We start from the raw sequence: 20,914 nt of genomic DNA, 5'->3' as shown, positions 1-20,914 counted from the left end.
TGTTAAGCCGCTGCCTTCGGCTCAGGTCATGATCTCAGGGTCCTGGGATCGAGTCCCGCATCGGGCTCTCTGCTCGGCAGGGAGCCTGCTTCCCTCTCTCTCTCTCTCTCTCTGCCTGCCTCTCTACTTGTGATCTCTCTCTGTCAAATAAATAAATAAAATCTTTAGAAAAAAAAATAAATAAATAAATAAATAAATAAAATCTTAAAAAAAAAAAAGTTTGTAAATATCCTATTCCTCATGAAAGTTTTATTTTTTAGAAGAGACTTTATTTGAGAGGTGAGAGAGCAAGACCACAAGCCAGGGAGTGGACAGAGGGAGAGGGAGAAGCAGATTCTCCGCTGAGCAGAGAGACCAATGTGGGGCTGGATCCCAGGACCCTGAGATCACCACCTGAGCTGAAGGCAGATGCTTAACCTACTGAGCCACCCAGGTGCCCCAACTTCATGAAAGTTAACTTTTTGATTTATTTGTTTACCTCTCAATGGACTCAGGTTTTATATTTCACTTAATTGGTTATAACATATTATCAGGATAATTAATTCTGATGGTCAGATTCTCCAGAATTTGCCCAGTGAAGAGTTCTTTAAGGCAGATGACCTACTTGACCTGTCATTATGATTCTCAGAGCACTTCCTTGATTTGTGCCACAGTAATGGATTCTAGAATCCTCTGGTTCATACCTGGCCTCTGCTCTGGAAAAAAGTACCTTTGCTTCTTTTATCTGTAAGGATGCACAGTTTTCTTCAAAGGGCGTCTATAGAGTTAGGCTGATCACAGTAATTTTGTTGGAAACAATATTGCCTATGATTTGCCTCTAACCATTTAGGGTTTCTCTCTGATAGCCTCAATTATTTTGCCGGTGTCTTTCCTCAGGCACCTCCAGTAATATCTCACCAGACTGCCCGAAACTTGGTAGATATCCAAGGTGTTTTTGCAAGGTGTTTAAAGTCCAGGGGTCTCTGCCAAAGTTCTGCATACAAAGCCCCACCCCCGCCCTCCCTACCCCACCTCTTCCTCAGGGATGTGACATCTGCTGCACACTTCCCTGATCGAAAAGAGTCAGCCTGAGAGAACTTTCTGCAGGTCATTCACCAAACAAAAGTCCCCAACCCCCACATCCCCAGCACCCCTGCTGTACTTGTCCCTGCATCATTCCACACCCCTCAAAAGATGATTTATAATTTTTCCCCTTCTTTTTTAGTTGTTTCCATAGTAGCTATAATTAGATAATCTCTCCTAAGTGTTCGTATTAGAAGTATTAGAAGACTCTTAACTTCAAATTAATAGATTATTCCCTTGTTTCTTTTCTCTTCTTGGCTTTATACGGGCATGTTTTTCCTGCATTAGAGATATATAAAATATACACACAGGACTTCATTGTGTGTATGTGCATGTTTTTATTTTTAGGGAGGGAGATGGAGAAAGGTAAGGACAAGAAAGTGTTTCTGATTACCTGGAATTACCTTTAATGATGCAAAATGTGTGGATAAATTAGTTTTTGTTTGTGTCTGCCTCAACAAAAGGGAATAAAATCTGTATGAGTTGCTTTTCTTATTTTACTCTCTATACCATTTTATTTATTTATTTACTTACTTATTTATTATTTTAAATGCAAACACTGTTTCCCCCCCTTCCGCAAAGATAGGCTGTATCCTACAAAAATGGCTTTTCCTTGTGCTTCCTCATTCTGCAGAGTCACTTCCTGAAACTAAACAGCATTTCCATGACTGTCTACTATCAGTCTGTCCAGTCCTTTCCCTGTGTGTAAACAGGTGCTTTGGGTTTTGCACCCAACCCTTGAGAACTGTATGTGGCTGGGTCTTGTTTGGCCATCACTCTCTGGGTCCTTTTTCATCGACACCTTCCTTATGATCTTAATGTCTCTCTAAACATCCTAGAAGATCTTGCAAGCGTTCCTTATTGTGGGGCTCTGGTTTTCTCCTGGTTTTCAAAACAAAAACAAAAACAAAACAAAACAAACAACAAAAAAGAACACACACGCAAAAAGAAAAAGAAAAAAAATGCTCTCCTTGTTGATTTTAGATTAATTCTAGGAACAGAAGGGAATAATGCCAGCTTTATACATCTTCAAACAGAGAATCATCAGATCTATTATCCATTACCACTCATTAATTCCCATGTTTTAAGGGTGAATTATCCAGTATAAAGGGTTGGGTATGTGAAATATTTTCCAAATCCTGCAGCTCTTTTATAAAGAAGAGACCACCTGGCTGCCCATATGTTACATCTTAATTTGAACACTTAAGGTAGTACTTTATTTGCATAATAGTCAAAGATGAAAGTATGTGAGACTGAATCCAAAATATAGCAAAAGAGACGGAAAGATGATTCCCATGAATAGAAATGAAAATGCACACACATAGGGAGAACCACAGAGGAGATGACGTAACAATGCAACACTACCCAGCGTGTTTCTCAAAATCAATGCTCTAACGTGAAGCTTAGAGGATCCTTAGAATTGACTGCAACATACCACTTAGTTGAAATCTCTTATAGAACTGTAGTGATTTAGAAGAAAGAAGATGCTTAATAAAATTCAATTGCTTCTCTGAATTAAAGGTCAGTCATACTGAAGTGTTTAAGAGTGTTAAATTTCTGTTTCCAAGTATTATAAGATCTTGAGGTAGAGATGGACTGACTGAAGTTGATATATTGGAAGGAGAATTAAGTCCCAGAACACTCATTTCCTTTGTGTAGAGGGGCTTTCTCCCACACCCGTGCAATTCTTGGACACCAGCAGGGTGTCCCACCATGAAGCTCAATTCCATTCCCATGCCATCTCCAGTAGGGAGATCACAGCAGATTCTAAGACTGAAGGCTTAGTCCTACCAGACTGTTCTTCCACCTACTCCAACACTACACCAGAGGACAGTTGTAGCCCCAGGTTATTATTACCCATGCTTGTGAGCCACCAGCTAGAAACAGACCCTCTTTGGACTTCAGACATCATCCCAAACCCTGTTCCCGACCTGTGTTTCTAAGCAATATGCTGTAAGTCAAAAGTTCCCACAACCTCCTCCTTGGGTTTGATTTATTTAATAGAGTGGCCTACAGAACTCAGACACATTTTCCTTACTAGATGATTGGCTTGTTATAAAAATGCTGTAACTAAAGAACAGATGGAAGAGATGCGTAGGGCAAAGTCTATGGAAGAGGTGGAGTTTCCATGCCCTCTCCAGGAACACTGTTCTCCCACCACCCCCTCAAGTTCACCAGCCCAGATGCTCTCCAAACCCTGTCCTTTGCAGATTTTATGGAGGCTTCATTACTTAGGCATGATTGGTTAAATCACTGACTGCTGGTGATGGAGTGATTGATTCAACCTCTAGCCACTTCCCTCCCTGGAAGTCAGGGTTTGGGACTGGAAGTTCTAACCCTCTAACCATTTTGTTGGCACCACTGGGAACCAGCCCTATCCTCAGGGACTTTCCAAAAGTCACATTGCTGCTCCCATCACTTAGCAAATCTGAGGGTTTTAGGAGCTCTGTGCCAGAAGTAGAGAAGAAGGAAAAGTAGGTGTTTCTTAGTATAAATCACAATGTCAAAGAAAATCAAGAGGACCACTAAACCCTGGTCTCCAAATCTTTAAAATTTGCAAGCACTAACAACTAAAAAGGTAGAGAGATTCTAAAATGTTTTCTTTTTGCTCACTTTTCAGGCAGTCCAATTCATTTTAAATCTTTCAGCGCGTTAGTCTACTTTCAACATAAACATACAAAATACCATATTGCCTTCAGGAAGGCTTAAAATCTCAAATAAATAGATTAAATTTTTTAAAACAATGTGTCAACTCCGCATCTCACCTCAAAATGCTCAATATCTATTTAATGACCTTGTTTGTGGTATCATTACAATTTCTAGCAAGCTCTTGCTAAAGGAACTTTCAAAAATTAACAATAGTTAAAAAGCAGGAGGAGATAATTACCCTCATTAATGAGGTTGCTTACCAGATTCCACAACATTCGCTGGCACAGCAGGAAAGCCAGGCTATTTTTATGTCAGATATACTTACCCTTGACATTCCTTAATTACTTTTCTTAATTTTCCTTGACTCACCTTAACTGCCAGGGTGTTTTGTCCCCCAAATTGACCACCAATTGTAAACAGATCGGATTACAATGACCCATTGTTGGACTTGGTAGAACATTGATCCTAAAAAGGTTAAGCTCTTTTAAAAGAAACCAGAATCACAAATTCTCTATTAAATCTCAAGACTGAGGCTGATTTTTAAAACTGTGAGTGGAAAACTGAAAACAGAGGGAGAAGACTATCATTCAAGTACACGATTTTAAAAAGTCAATATTATAAATTCTCCTATAAGCAGTGATACTCAGAGTGAGCAAGTGAGAGAGGGAATGATAATAAGTTACAAAAGTACTGGGTACTGATGATTTCTATGTGAACAGCTGTCTTAATTTTATTGTTTTGTTAAATTTATATAGCACTCTGATGCAGTGAAAAATCAATCTGCTGATTATCACCATTCTTGGTGGGTTAAGACAGGTTAAGTAGCTTGATTCAATGCTAGATCCTGGATTAAATCTCATAAAATTGACAAATTATTTTAATGCGACAGCATGTTTTGGGGAAGCAAAATAAATCCCCTGACAGTCTCATCTGCTGTTTTGTAAATTAGAAAATGTTAATAATATTTGAAAATAAAACAGTACTAATAAAAGCAATCAGGTGGTTTGATGTCAATTTTGCACTGTAAAGGGATTTCTTTCTGTTTATTTGTTTCCCCTTGGGAAATCCTTAATGTTTGCCCGTACAAACTAGTAACAGTATAATGGAGTGGGTTCTTATCAAAAATAAAGCTAAGCAACATTTAGATGATGATGCAGGAATCACTACTGATATGAACATTTGTAAAGCAAATTGATAAAGACTTTTAAGTGGCTCGAGAGTGATGGCAAAGGGTGAGAGAGCTGAGAACTAAGTGCTAAATGCAGAAATCTCTAATCCCAATATAATCAGTATGATTTTCATGGTCCTTGCTCCATGCAATTGAACTGAGGCGTGCCATTTTACATACATTATGTGCAGTCTCTAGGGAATGGTTTACAATCTCTTAAGGCATATGCTTTAAATTTCTTTCTTACCACTAGAAGGGTTTGACACACTTGTTATCATGATTAGCATAGTTCCTTGTAAGAGGAAAATTAATAAGTGATGTTTAAATTATCAACAATACATCCCTGGAGGACCAATTATATAAAATTGTGACCACAAGTGACAGACCTATTCACTCTGACCTTGTGTCCACTGGTGCATTTTTGAGACATATGCATGCAGAATATTGCTGTCACTAGTCACAATGGAATAGTAACTTTGTTCCTGTACAATGTATCTGCTGATAAGGGATATTGACGTCATCGTCTGTCTTAACACCATTGCTCTAACTAACAGGTTTTATCAAAATATATCAGCCTGGAACATTGTCCATGGGACACGGAGAGTTTCAGGTAAAAATCTCAAGTGCAAAGAGGAAATCAACAATTTAACAGTTAAGTTTCTGCCCACCGTAGATTTTCCAGGTTTAAATGTTTAATTCTTATAGCTTATAGTATAATGTTTTTCTTGTCTTTCAACTCTTTGATATATTTTCTCCTGTACTTAAATGTCCCTCGGTACACAGTACAATCTATTTTTCAAAGATTTATTTATTTATTTGAGAGAGGGAGAGAGAGCGAGCAGAGGGGGTAGGGGCAGAGGGAGAAGGAGAAAGAGAATCTCAAGCAGACTTCCCACTGAGTGCACAGCCTGACAATAGGGTTTGATCTTAGGACCCTGAGATCATGACCTGAGCGGAAATAGAGTCAGATGCTAACCAAATGAGCCACCAAGGTGCCCCCACTAAATTCTATTATAATGGAAAAGAACATGAAATTCATACTCATGAATAACCGGATTTGTATCCTGATTTTTGGCAAGTTAACTGCTTTATATTATAATTATATTTATGAGCTGCAATTTCCTAATTTTGAGTATAATATTTGTGCTCTGGAATTATATTTAGAATATCTCAGCTTTATACCATATCAATAGCATTTGTGTCTCTCAGAGAGAGTATTTAATTATCCAGCATATGAGTAGCTAATTCTTTCATAGCCCATGTTATCCATTGGCAAGGAATGTGGTTTCTGTTCTTCCTGATTCCTGTGGATGCCTTAAATAATTTCTCTACCACCCAGTTATATACCCACCCTCTCCTACAAAAGAATGCTCATCTTTTTAGGATTACATAATGCAGTTTTTTCCAAATTATAATGTCCTGGTTTCTGGACTATGACTCTCCTGTCATATCTAGGCATTTGGTTATTTTTCTGCCATATTAGATTATTATAATTATGAATGTACATTTTAAATAATGTCCTCTTCAATAAATTGAGAAAATAAATGGTATTTTTTAGTATTTTACCTGTTTCTCAAAGTACTTTGTAGTTTAATTTAATTTTATTGATTTAATTTTCTTGTTTTATTTATTTATCTATTGTTCTTTGGATTGATCCTTGTTTGGACTTGAGCATTTACTCAGATGACCTCCTCCTCCCCATGTTTTCAGCCTTTGGATAAAACCCTGCTAGACTTTCCAAAGTCTTTTGTGTAAGATTTCTGGGCAGGACACCTGGCCCCTAAAAGCAATCACTCTAACACTAGGTCTGTCTTTGTTAAGCCACAGGACCAAATTTGTATTCACTCCTTTAATTTATTATTTTTCAAGATTGTATTTATTTATTTGAGAGAGAGAAGGAAAGAGTGAGAAAGCGGCCAAGCAGGGGAAGCAGCAGGCAGAGGAAGTCAGAGAAGCCGACTCCCCAGTGAACAGGGAGCTCAGATTGGGGGAGGGGGGGCTCTGTCCCAGGACACTGGGATCATGACCTGAGCAAAAGGCAGATGCTTAATCCACTGAGTCACCCAGGCGGCCCTCACTTCTCTAATTAATTGAGTTTCCTCCAGCCTGCACAGTCCACTTGGAATCATTCTTTTAATGGTTTGGGAATTGTCTCTATATCTGTATCATTTTATTTCCATTTACTTATTTCCTTACAACTTCTGGTGTTACACATCAATGTGATGTCTCTTCCCTCCTCTACTCCCGCCCCCACTTCCCTCTGGCCCCTCTTGCCTTACTTCTTTATTTTACATTTTGTCATTTTCTTTGGATTCTGGGAATAGAGTGTTCAGGTATTTGATCAAACCTCAAAATATCAGTCAGATTTCTTTGTAATTGAACAGTTTTATGGATCCCCGGAAACTCTCTAAATCTATCTTTGCATGAAGTGCTAAGTGTGGTGTGAACTATATCTGAATATGAGGAAGTTAATAAATGTTTTTAGATGTCCATAACTGATTTGTTCTCAGTAAGCCCATATTTACAGAACAAAATGCTATCCTAGAACATTACTTTTTGGTAGAAATCTGTCTTCAAACTTTTAAAATAATAGGGAATGATTATAAGAAATATGACGTCTTCTGGCCAATTTGGATAATTATTAACTTCCTTAAATTAACATCTTGTTGGGGCGCCTGGGTGGCTCAGTGGGTTAAGCCGCTGCCTTCGGCTCAGGTCATGATCTCAGGGTCCTGGGATCGAGTCCCGCATCGGGCTCTCTGCTCAACAGGGAGCCTGCTTCCCTCTCTCTCTCTCTGCCTGCCTCTCTGTCTACTTGTGATCTCTCTGTCAAATAAATAAATAAAATCTTAAAAAAAAAATTAACATCTTGTTCATTATGAAACAGGTGATAAAACAATGTTCATCTCTTAAGGAGTTTTTTTCCCCCCTTTGCTTTATCACAGTAAAAAACTCATCTAAATCATAGTTATGGAAGTTGTAAGAAAGAGGCAGATTGCGTGATTGGTGTTCATGACGGCACACTAATATTTGGCTTGGCTCTAAGTGTCAATGCAGAAAACTTACAAGAAAAGAGTCAAGTGATTTTTACTTGAATAATATTACAAAGCTTTATTTTTAGTGGACTGGTGTATAGCATTCATACAAATAAACCTTCTCCCTCTTCCTTCTTCTCACCTCTCCATGGTCATTTACCATTCAGGAATTATAAAAATAATTTTCATCCTTTAAGAATGCAAATAACTATGATTATCAATACAAATCTCACACTGACTCATACTCTGGTTTCTCTTCAGATCGCATAAATCTTTCGCCTTTTACAAATCTCACACTGACTTATAATAAACAATAAGTGTTTAAAGTACAAACAGCCCTTGTGGCACAGGAATCTCAGTGTCAGTCAATGAGACAGATCTGCATTAAGAATACAGCATGGGAGAGCCTGGGTGGCTCAGTGGGTTAAGGCTCTGCCTTCGGCTCAGGTCATGATCTCAGGGTCCTGGAATCGCCCCGCATCGGGCTCTCTGCTCAGCAGGGAGCCTGCTTCCTCCTCTCTCTCTGCCTGCCTCTCTGCCTCCTTGTGATCTCTCTCTGTCAAATAAGTAAATTAAAAGAAAAAAAAAAAAGAATATAGCATGGAGCACTGGGCGTGATGCATAAACAATGAATGCTGGAACACTGAAAAGAAATAAAAGAAAAGAAAAGAAAGAGAAAAAAAAAAGAATACAGCATAAATACACAGCTCAAAGAGTAATACATGCATTTAAAATTTGAGAGACATATGAAAGGAAAGAACACTTCCTGGAAGGTAGAGGAATAAGAAAGATGTTAAAAAGTAAAATCCTAAAAGCAGCTTAACTCCTGGCCAAGCCCTCACCACAAACTCCTTTTAGTACCGTTGTAGTGAAGGAGGTTGGGGCCACCCCTGATGGTAGCAGGTGCTGTCCAGGATTCATTCAAGGGCCCCCTGGAGTTAAAGCTCTCCCGCATTTTTTCAGAACAAATGGAAAGGTGTACCTCATTAAGACCAAAATAGGTTGCATGTTCCTGGCAGCAAAACCCACAAATGGAAGTTATCCAGTAGTTGATATTACTCTATAGCAAAAATAGAAAATTTAAAAATAGAAAATGTGAAGCTCTATTGTACAAGCTCTGTAGTCAGACACCTTGGGTTTGCAACTTGAAACAAGCCTCGTTAACTTTCTAAAAATCAATTAATCTCAATCTTCATTTATCTAAATTTCTGTCAAGTTCAAGGTCCTAGCTGGACCTTGTCATTATCCGTGAAGACCACCACCCAACCTGAATGTTAATAACTCCTCTCTGCTCACTCCTAGCTACCTTTCCACCTTTCTCTGTCTTATGCCTTTACAACATCAACTTTACAACTCCAACAGGGCTTCTACTCATTGCTTCTACCACATTTGTAACGTCCATTATTTTTGTTAATGTCTTTTCTCTTGTCCTTACCCAACTTCAATCCATAATAAATTTTTTTATAACCACTGCCTTTCTTTACAGAATCAAATCCCTTATTCACTTCTTCTCTGTCTCTCTCTCACTCTCACTTGACAAAAGCAAAACCTTGATTAAATCCTAACTTCTGTCTACTCCACACTACACAAGTGCAGCTGGAAAAGAAGCATGAGCCTTGGTGGCTGGCCTCACTTTTAATTGGTAACGATGCACCCCAGTGTGCCCTCAGTGCTGCCAGGCAATCACACTACTACTAAGTTTCCTAGAACATTTACTCTCCCTTATTCGAAGGTAGCCCTTCAATCTCTCTTCTTCTGTCAAACGATGAAGTCTCCCTTTCCAATCTCACATCTTGCTCATTATCTAGTCTGGAGAGCCAGACACAGCTACCTTTCCACCAGCATATGCACCCTGTAATTCTGCTGTCCTGTATCTTACCATAGATGAGCCATCAAAAGCACAGCTACTGAGACTCTCTCCATTTCTGCTCCAACTCCCATTTTCTTCCCCTTACACAGGATGTAATTGTGGGGATCCTCCACTATCCCCATATCATCTGTTCTTTGCTCTCCAATGCACCATCCCATTAGCATCCCAAGAAACCATTACTCTGCCCCTTGGGACTATGTGAAGCAATGAAAAGACTACTTTTGGACCCACTCACCTGCTAGCGATGGCCCATTTGTCTGCATCTGATTGTCTTCATCACTGCCTCTAATCTCTTCCCACTTGTTCTCAAAACTCTCCATCAGGCTTTGGTTTCTACCATCCCAACAGAACTGCTCAGCTTAATGCCACAAATGACTACATTGTTGAATCCAATGGTAAATTTTAGGCATGTCATACCATTGATTATTCCTCTATTCCAAGGATAACTTTCGCCCCTCATTTCCACTTTTCTCACTCGTTACCCATGAGTCTTCTTTACTGGGGTTTCTCTCTGTACTGAAGAACCCTAGGATCCTTCTCTTGTCTACCTACTCTCACTTCCCTGGTGATCTCTTCCAACTCATGATTTGGAATATTATTTATCTATCAATTACTTCCAAATTTATTTTTCTATTTTAGCTTTTATCCCAAACTTTAGATTAATAAGTACACTGGAAATATATATCTCCACCAGGATGTCTAATCCCAATCACAACACATTCCAAAACAAGTGTCTGATAATCTCCAGACCTGCTTTACACACATTTTCCCCCACTGATGTTGACAACCTCCATTCTAACATTTCCATGGGTAAAGCCCATCGCATTTTCCTCAACTGCCCACTTACCTCACACCTGACATTCAATCTGACAGGAAATCTGGGTAACTATACCTTTAAAATGTATCATATTAATTTTCAATAGCACCAATATACAATTGATATTTAATTATGTTATATTTATTGAGGAAAGCAGAGATTTTAAAGTGTATCAGAATCATATTTTTTAAAAGTTGACTTACCTATTTTTATATATATATATATATGTGTGTGCACTTATATAAGATGTTTACCTATTTATGTACATGTATGTATATATGTATATATATTATTTATACTAAATATACATATAATAGTAACAAAAATTGTGATTTTTTTCTAGCTTGTTAGAATTTTATTCCTAAATAAAGCAAACATGAGATGATATTTGAGAGACTGACATTTGCTTCTGTGTTGGATTTCTCAACAAATCAAGAAGAAAATCCAAGACAAGAATGGCACAGTAAATTACTACAGTGTCAAGAATTGTGCTTCATATGTGCTTCTGTTCTGTTTTCCCATGGCTATTTCCTTCTAAAAATTGCTTTTACATTGTCAGTATTCCTAAAAGAAATATTTTTGAGGTTACATGCTGCTTGTATTTGTTTCTTTTTATTCTCATAAACATAGCAAATACAATGGCATACTGACAACCCTTTCCAAATGTGTTAGAACTCTGACAGTATTTCTCAAATCCATCCACTTTTCTCTATTTGCACATTTCAGCCAGAGTGGGCAACCTGGTTGAAAACAAATGACATAAAACTGTGTCCTACAGCTCTATCCAATGAGTTCTTCCTAATATTCAGAGAACTCTTTATAAAATCAAAACCTATTATGCTTTTCCCTTGCTTAAAAGCTCTCTTCTGCAGAACAGTTCAGATTTTTTCTCCTGGTGAACAAGGCCCTCGATGAGGTGCTTTTGTTACCCTATCTTACCACAAACATTGTCTTTGTCTCCTCATTTCCACAAAGACTTCACCCATATTGACCAGTTAAAAGTCCCCTAATATGCCATAATCATTTCTGAAGCATTACACAGGTGTCTCCCAGTCTGTAAAATTGAATATATATATATTGAATATATATATATATTGAAAATTGAATATATATGATATATAATCATAAATAATATACATATGCTTTCTCTACCCAAGAGACTTTGTTCACTGGCCTTGACAGTCCCTACTTACCCTTCAGAATGTGATTGGGTTTACCAACACTTCTCTGTGTTCCCATAGCACATTTCACTTTGCCAATGATAGCATATCCCATGTCTACAATTCCTAGCTTGTTCACTTGTTTATCTTTCATAGAAGACTACAAAACTCTTGAAGCAGGAGCAAAGTCATGCCATATTCTCAACCTAGATATAAGCTGATACAGGGGAAGTATTCAATTATGGTTTGCTGATTGTGTAATAGCCCCCAAATGGCCAGCAAAACCTCTCTTCAGGGCTGACAAATATATTGGAAGACGTGGTTGTGTAATGACCTAAGGGGATCCAGTTTGGGTCTAGAAGCCAACTGGCATCACAATCCCATCTAGAATCTCAAGGTCTGGTAGTTCCAGCCATGTCAAAATCTTTCTTCCTTTTTTTCTTTTGTTGTTCTGTTCCATTCTTTCATTCTTTGACATTGACTAAAACATTACAGCTAATATTTTTACTAAACATGATCATTGCTTTCAGCTTTTACTGTTTCTTAGTTTCATCAAAGAATTTCCTCTCCTTCATTGACATAATTATCTCCCCTCGAATGCAACTTCTCTCATTACCTCTTTGAATTAAATCTGTTCATTTTCCAATATTACTATATTTCCAGAGAGGGTGCATGGCAAGACCGTTTTCAGAGCTTTTGAATGCAGATTTTTAAATTTATCATTTAACCTGCAAAATCTCTTCTTAACACCCATTTTACTTAACAAGTAATATTACTCTTAGAACTTACTTACCACTGACAACTGCAAATCTCAAACTCCTCTCAACCATCTTTAATTGCCTCATATCTGAATTATACCAATATCTGAGTTATAATTAGTAGACCACAAGCATTACGTGTAGCCTTATAGATTTTTTTTAAGATTTTATTTATTCATTTGACAGACAGAGATCACAAGTAGGCAGAAAAGCAGGCAAAGAGAGAGGGAGAAGCAGGCTCCCTGCTACGTAGAGAGCCTGATGCGGGGCTCGATCCCAGGATCCTGGGATCATGACCTGAGCCGAAGGCAGAGGCTTTAACCCACTGAGCCACCCAGGCGCCCCACATGTGGCCTTATAGATTTTTAATCTACATCAGTGACTGTCTGTTACTTCTCTTCCTAACTTCGTAAAGTGCCGTGATGTTTCATTGCTTCAATTCCTTCTACAATTATTTTAAGACCACTTTTGTTTTCCCACTGCATATACCTAAGGAGATCAAACACATGAATGTACACAAACATCCATACACCTTGTTCCTATATCTGGAGTTTGAGAGATTTTAAACAACATTGACCAACGACCACATGGAGAAGAGTGTCACTTTGGTCAAAAACCTCAAGTGGGACCCTGAAAGAATTTACAGTTGGAATCTGTCAGGTCACCATTCTCTTTGTTTCTGGACAGTGATTCTTTCTTAAAGAAAATATGAACAACATGCATCTGTGTCTGCCACAATTGCTGAGGCAGAAATAAAAGATGATTAGAACAGCTGGGGTGCGGGGCTGTTAGTCGGTACCAAGGCTTCCATGTTGTCCTAGGGATGTCCTAGGGATGGCCAGAACAAGAAAGGGTCAGAACATATGACAGAATAAGAGAGTGCTGACTTAATGGAGATATACATATATGTATATATATTACATATATATGTAATATATATACATTATTTTCATTGTCTGGTCGTGGACAGTTGTTACTTTATTTTGCAGTATATCTTATGACCCAACTTTGATTTTGAAGGCAGTTGTAGTATGGGTCAATTAGTATATCCCCATCTCCTATCAAAGGGATTGGTCCAGGGATATGCAGCTAAACCCATTTAGGTCAGAGGGATCCAGTTTCAGAACTCTTATATCCACTCTTGGAAAAGAGCATCTCTTCCATTTCTATTAAATTTGGGGATGAAGTTGCAACCTTGGGGGATCTAGAAACTGCTACATAGATGTGACTATTTCAGGGATGGTCATTACGTACATGTGAATAGAGCCAAGAAGGAAAAACGCCAAGGACACTGAGTCCCTGGACTTTGTCACTTCAGACATTTCCTTTACTATTACCCCACATAACATAACGAATCCCTTTCTCCCTATGCCAGTTTGAATTGGGTTTGTTGTGACTTGAAATCCAGTCTCACTTGAGTAATATAATTATAGGCAGTTTAAAAATAAGAAAATTCAGATGCTGAGATGGAAAAAAGCTTGTCTAAGATCATGTAGCATAAGACAGACTCCAAGACCTAGACACATTTCATACTTGACTTAGGATGGCCTCCATTGGATTATATATTTCCAGCACTGATCTAATCAGTGGTTATATTGAGTGATTTATTAAATACTTTGTCTCCTTTCAGTTGTCCATTCTCTCTCTCACTTGGAATTTCCAATCTGGCATTTCCATAACAGAGTTTTCTTTCTAAGACATACATACAATCATGTTTTTCCTATTTAACAAAGTACTCTTGCTCCCTAACCTCCTAGACAGATTCCTAATGTAGTGGGTGGCATGGAAACCTTCATTCAGTCACACCAACCATGCCCTGCTCTTTTGTTTCCCATTCCAGTAAGATCTTTCCCCTAGGCTAGGTTTCTGTTCCCAATTCATCCCCAGACCAAGAGATGCAGCATCTCATTTAGACTCATGTCGTACAGTGATGCTGTATAATGCTGTGGTTTTGTTTTTGTTTTTGTTTTTAATTTTTATTTTTTAACTTAAATTCAATTAGCCATGATATAGTTCTTTATTAGTTTTTTTATATATAATGTTCAATGATTAATTAGTTAAATACAACACCCAGTGCTCATCATATCACATGCACTCTTTAATTCTAATCATTCAGTTACCCATCCCCCCACCCACCTCCCTTTTTTAAGTTTGTTTCCCAGAGTCAAGAGTCTCATATTTTTTTTTCCTCTCAATGATTTCTTCCCATTCAGTTTTCCCTAACTTCCCCTATTGTCCTCTGTACTATTCCTTATGTTTCACATATGAGTGAAACCATATGATAATTGTGTTTCTCTGACTGACTTATTTCACTTAGCATAATACCCTCCAGTTCCATCCAAGTCAATGTAAATGGTAGATGTTCATCCTTTCTGATGGCTAAATAATATTCCATTGTATATATGAATCACATCTTCTTTATCCATTCATCTGTTAAAGGACATCATGACTCCTTTGACAGTTTGGCCATTTTGGATATTGCTGCTATTTATTTATTTTTTAATGGTTGTTGTTTATATGTATCTTCCTACTACTGAACTGTGCTCCCTCAGGGAGGAGACAACCTTGTATCCCAATTCTGTCCTGTTTTAAGAAAACAGGAGTTAGTACGTGATATGCACTCAACTGGTTTTGAATGAACCAACTAATTGGTTTAAAAGCTTTCACTTCTGTTAAGTGAAAAAAAAGATGAGACTTCCCAGACTGAAAAACAAAGTTTTTAGAGGTTTGACAGTGTTAGTTATATCAGAGGGGTACAAAAAAAAATCAGTCATCTTGTCATCAATAAGGCAGTATTTACTTACTGATAGAAGTAGACCAACACTGATAAAATATCCTTTCCAAAAAAATATCAAATTTTACTCTTACTCCAAGCATCTATCTATTTACAGAGGACAGAGAACATGAAATATGGCACCAATAAGAAAAATCAGAGATATTTAGACCTTAGGGAGCTGTTTGGGACTAATTACTTGCTATCATTTATAAATGCATTGCAAAAGGAAAAATAATAGCAAGGAAGAAATGACAGATTAAAAGAGATTCATGACATATCAGCCTCTTACAATATGTAGCTTTTTGAATTCTGATTCAAGCAAAGAGACAGTAAAACAAAATCATTTATGGGACAAGTGGGGAAATTTGAACACTGACTAGATATTTGATTTTAAGGGATTTTCTTAAAAGGACAGTAATGCAATGACTGTTATGTTTTTTGTTTTTTTTTTTTAATTTAAATTTTATTATTTTTTTTAAACATATATTTTTATCCCCAGGGGTACAGGTCTGTGAATCGCCAGGTTTACACATTTCACAGCACTCACCATAGCACATACCCTCCCCAATATCCATAACCCCACCCCCCCTCTCCCAAACCCCCTCCCCCCATCAACCCTCAGTTTGTTTTGTGAGATTAAGAGTCACTTATGGTTTGTCTCCCTCCCAATCCCATCTTGTTTCATTTACTCTTCTCCTACCCCTTAACCCCCCATGTTGCATCTTCTCTCCCTCATATCAGGGAGATCATATGATAGTTGTCTTTCTCCGATTGACTTATTTCGCTAAGCATGATACCCTCTAGTTCCATCCATGTCGTTGCAAGACTGTTATGTTTTTGTTAGAAACCATATCTCCTAGAAGTAGGTATTGGAATTTTTTTAAAAAATAGAATGACAATTATATTTGGATTTGTTTTGAATGGATATGGGTTCTTGGGGATGGAGGGGATGTAAATGAGATGATTCTGGATAGTTTTTGATGCAGGGTGATGAGTACATCTGGGGTCATTATATCGTGCTTTCTATTTTAACATACATTTGAGGTTTTCCATATCAAAATGTTTTCAAATATACTTATCGTCTAGTGATCAAATATGTTTTATTTATATTGGTGTATAGATGATCTAGGAATCTATTAAAAACAAATACCAATTTTCTGACCTCAATGCATGTAAGGCCAACACCTTTACACAGCAGTGACATTTTCATAACCATGGTGAAATTCAAACACATTATTTCAGCATGATCATCACAAAAAGAAAAAAAATTAACAAATTTAATAGATTTCATGGATTCCTTTCTCCCACCCTTCATCCCTTTAAAATAAGCAAAAGGTATTGTTGTTATTTCTATAGAAGCCAATTTTCTGGCAGCTGTTTCTTAGGAAATGTTAGAGCTACATTTTGGCAACCAGTTATGCATAGGTACAATTCCAATTCAAAAGAGAGTCAAATCTTTGTGTTCAATGGGCATTTAGGTATGGGTATCAACTCAACGATGAAAGTAATGCAAAAAAAAAAAAATCATTTGCAAACAGTTTGTACAGAGAGTGTTTATCCCCATTCTTCTAAAAGAAACAATGGATATTTCTTGAGATAATTGCCACATTCTACAATGGATTTAGCTCTAAAATTAATTCTATCCCATCTATCAACAAATGAAGGAGCTAGCTTGTCTCTATTTATCAGATTGATATCAGATTACCAAGTTATAGTGTTTGCTGGTATTTGTTTGGAAGTAATTCAACTCCATTTCCCTTTAGAGAGGACTTACTAAAGAAAAACTGAAAAAAAAAAAAAAAAAAGTAAAGCTCTATGCTCCTTAACATTTATGAATCAACATCCTCGATGCTGCTCCCATGCCTTTAAAAACGGTGGCTAAATTAAACAAAAACAGCATGGCATTAGATCACAGGATCCACATTCCTTTGGGATTCTACTTAATGCAAATTCCACTTTTGGAGTTGAAAGGAAATTAGAGAAGTTTAGTGTGGATAAAGTGTTTCAATTCAGGCATTTAAAAGAAACTGGATAAACTATCGAACATCTGCTCGGTGTAATCACATTGGGGAATACAACATCTTGAAATGAAGCTACAAAAAAATAAAATAAAATAAAATAGCTACTTTCCTCAAAGCCTAGCACCCAGTTTAAGTTATATTATTTTTGAATGATTTCCATTGGTAAGTAATTTTAAAAAAACTTTTGAAACAAAACCAAGTCTTCACCCTATTAAAACTTCAGATAACATGTGGATGCAAAGGTTAACAGATTCTTAATCCATGGCTGAACTGGTCTGATTTCCTGGTCTTTTTTCCCTGCATGAAAGTGACTCTATCTGTAAGTATTCTATCTTTATCTATCTCACTTCTCCTTGAAGGCTGATGGAATAATGATGTGGTAACTTAGTGGTCTGAAACACATACAGTGCACCATTTTTTTCTACTAAGTCTTAATCTGGTCCATATGAAGGAAAATCCATTTATAGGTGTGTTCTTTTCTATAGCTAGACTTGGTCACCTGATCCAAGGATCACTGGCAATAGAAGGACTAATGACAGGGCGATAGCATCAGTTGGCTATTGATACCTACCAGTCTTTGAAGCTCCTGTTGGCTTAGATGTAAGCCATACACAATGAAGGCATAGAACATTAAAGGCAGAAATTCTGTAAAACCAGTTGAACTGATTAGTACTAAATTACTGATGTTCCATCTGCTAAGGTGGTAATATATATATTTTTTTAACTGCCTGACTGAAAAGCCTTATTTCACCCAGAATCCATGTTCAGTAGCCCCATAGCATGTGCTTTATGGACGTGCAAAAGAAGAAAATGGCAACAAATGTGCAATTGTTTGATTAAAGTTTAATGCCACTATTAAGGAAACTGGCAATTCATATATGAAACCATTAAGAAAATATGTTTCCAACAGCGTGCAAATATTGCTGATTGGAAGGTAGGATTTGAGCCTCCTGATTTTCAAACATGTACATAAAGGCACGAATAAATGGATGAGGATTTGTGCCACATTGTAATGTCCTATGCCAGTGCAAATCTTAAGGTCAATATTCAACCGTGGACTGTCCAGAAGAGAGAGAACCAATCAACTTTGAGTGTTTTTTTCCTGCTGAGGTCATTCCATATTCAAGATTACTGCATCTTAGTTTAAGGCAAATGAACATTTGATTTACCGAAATTATTGTATAAATTATTGTATTATGATTCCATGTTTTCCAAACAGTTTTCCATCATGGTTTATCTTCTTTTGTGGATTTGCCTGTATCAGCAATATGTGCAGATCATAAGGACTTGGTGTCTTTTTTGGCCTCTCAGCAGAGATATTTCTCTGAGAATGATACATTTTTGAGAAAATATTCCAGCAGTGTGATATTTATCTTTGTAAATTAAAGTGCTAGAAACCTAGTTTTACATATTATTTACAGATTATGTGCATGAGAGATGAATCTGTAATTAGTATATATACTGACAAGTCAGTTGCTAGCCTGCAATTATTTTGAAGGTAACAGAAAATGTAAATTAAGCAATTTTTCAAAGGATGGTTATAAGTAGACAAGAAGTCGCTCTGATGACTTCATGTGTCCTACAGCTTAGGCTTAGTAAAACATGAACCAAACAACCCTTGAACCACAGTAACTCACAACACCAAGGTGAGTTGCACTCTTCTATTACATGTCCTGCAGTGCCGACCACAATTTTCTATATTTTCTTCATGCCAGGACCCAGACCGGAGGAGCAATCTGTAAAATTATGGGGCTCAGAGCAGAGGGAAAGAGATAGAAGGTGGAAAACATGGTGGTCTTTGAGCTTTCTTTCATGGCTTGTGCTTAGAACTTCCAATCATAGTCCACTGATTAAAGCAAGACTCACAGCCAACTTGATATAAGCATGAGAGAGATGCATTGTTACTTCTGAGAAAATTAAAAACAGGATTCTTATAGTCAGAACAGGGTGTTCCCAAATATGAGTAACATTCAAATGAGGCCATTTTGCAAGTGTGTTTGGAAAAGCACGTGGACAAACCATCCCACAACCCAACAAGGATTGAACAAACCTAATTTTTCACTAACAAGTATTATTGTGCTTTTTTTTTTTTTAAACTAATGGCAATCCTAGCCCTGATTTTATGTTCCTTCCTCCTAACGTGCTTAAAATACCCAATTTCTGATTTCCCTTCACTTCTAGAAAATACTCAGTTTGGAATCAGCCAACAGTCCTTTTGAGATGTTGCCACAATTCCTCTAGATGGATTGCCCTTACTGCAGCAAGCTAAATTAGCCAAACTTTTGGATGACAGATATATCCCCAGTAGTCGTTGGTCAGTGACCTTTAATCCTGGGTCGGGAGTGTGCTCATTTTCAGCAATAATGGCAGTGACCGTATCTATGCTTATCTATTTGTAAACAATATCTCTGGTTTTAGCAGCATAGCAGCAACAGTGGCATACGCTCTTCATAGTACGTGCAATGGACCAGCATAATGCATCACTAATTGAACATTGGTTTGCAAAAGCAGCCTACCTAGATTAATTTTAAATCTATCTTCATGTTTACAAACATTTTTATAAATCACTCCTTCATATCGTTTCTTTTTTTTAAAAATCCAATTATTTGAGTAAATTTTTTTCCTTCTCAAAACTGAGCACAGAAAATGTCCATCTCCTATAGTATCTAATGGTGGAATAAGTTATTTACAGGTAATATATACAAATTCGCTTATTAGTGACTAAAATTAAAAAATTACTTCATGGGGGTTGAAGATGATATCAATCAATTCTTTAGAAATAAGAATTTCTATAGTGGACTGGATGAACAGTTGTTCATTAAAATCTTCCATAAAAAAGATAGAAAGAAATGTTTATTGTCAGGTTATATTTCACTAATATATGAAACATATATTTTTATATCTCTGATAGTGGTATTTTTTCCTTCTTTTACCCCTCCCCTCAAAAAAAAAAGAAAGCCAACTCTTCCTGTTTCTTTGCCTATAGTGGATTAATACTGCAGTGCAATATAAGCTATTATCAAGGCAGAAGAGTGGGAGGAAAAGCAAGGGAGTGGATATTTTGCAATAAGAAGTAACTGCTCGGGACGCCTGGGTGGCTCAGTTGGTTAAGCAACTGCCTTCGGCTCAGGTCATGATCCCAGCGTCCTGGGATCGAGTCCCACATCGGGCTCCTTGTTCTGTGGGGAGCCTGCTTCTCCCTCTGCCTCTGCCTGCCTCTCTGTCTGCCTGTGCTCGCTCTCTCTCTCTCTCTGACAAATAAATAAATAAAATCTTTAAAAAAAAAAAAAAAAAGAAGAAGTAACTGCTCATTAAAGAACTTAGGGTAAGACAGACCATTACACACTTTAAAACCTGGTACATGTTCAGTCTAGCCTCAGCACGGCGTGGTGGAGTGGTGAGACAAGGAAGGCAAGAAGGAGCCAGGTCACGATGGCTCTAATAAGCACCCCGAGGAACGTAAATTTTATCCTAAGAGCAGAAGGAGGCGTTGAAGAATTTGCATCAGTGGAGGACATTGTGATATTATTAGTATGATAGAAATACAGTTCTGTGTGCAGTATGGAGTATACTTTGGCAGATACCAAACTGAAGATAC

This window comes from Enhydra lutris, unplaced genomic scaffold, assembly GCF_002288905.1.
Source record: "Enhydra lutris kenyoni isolate GAN:26980312 unplaced genomic scaffold, ASM228890v2 scaffoldscaffold15, whole genome shotgun sequence".
Taxonomy (NCBI): domain Eukaryota; kingdom Metazoa; phylum Chordata; class Mammalia; order Carnivora; family Mustelidae; genus Enhydra; species Enhydra lutris.
This window is presented reverse-complemented; position numbering follows the sequence as displayed.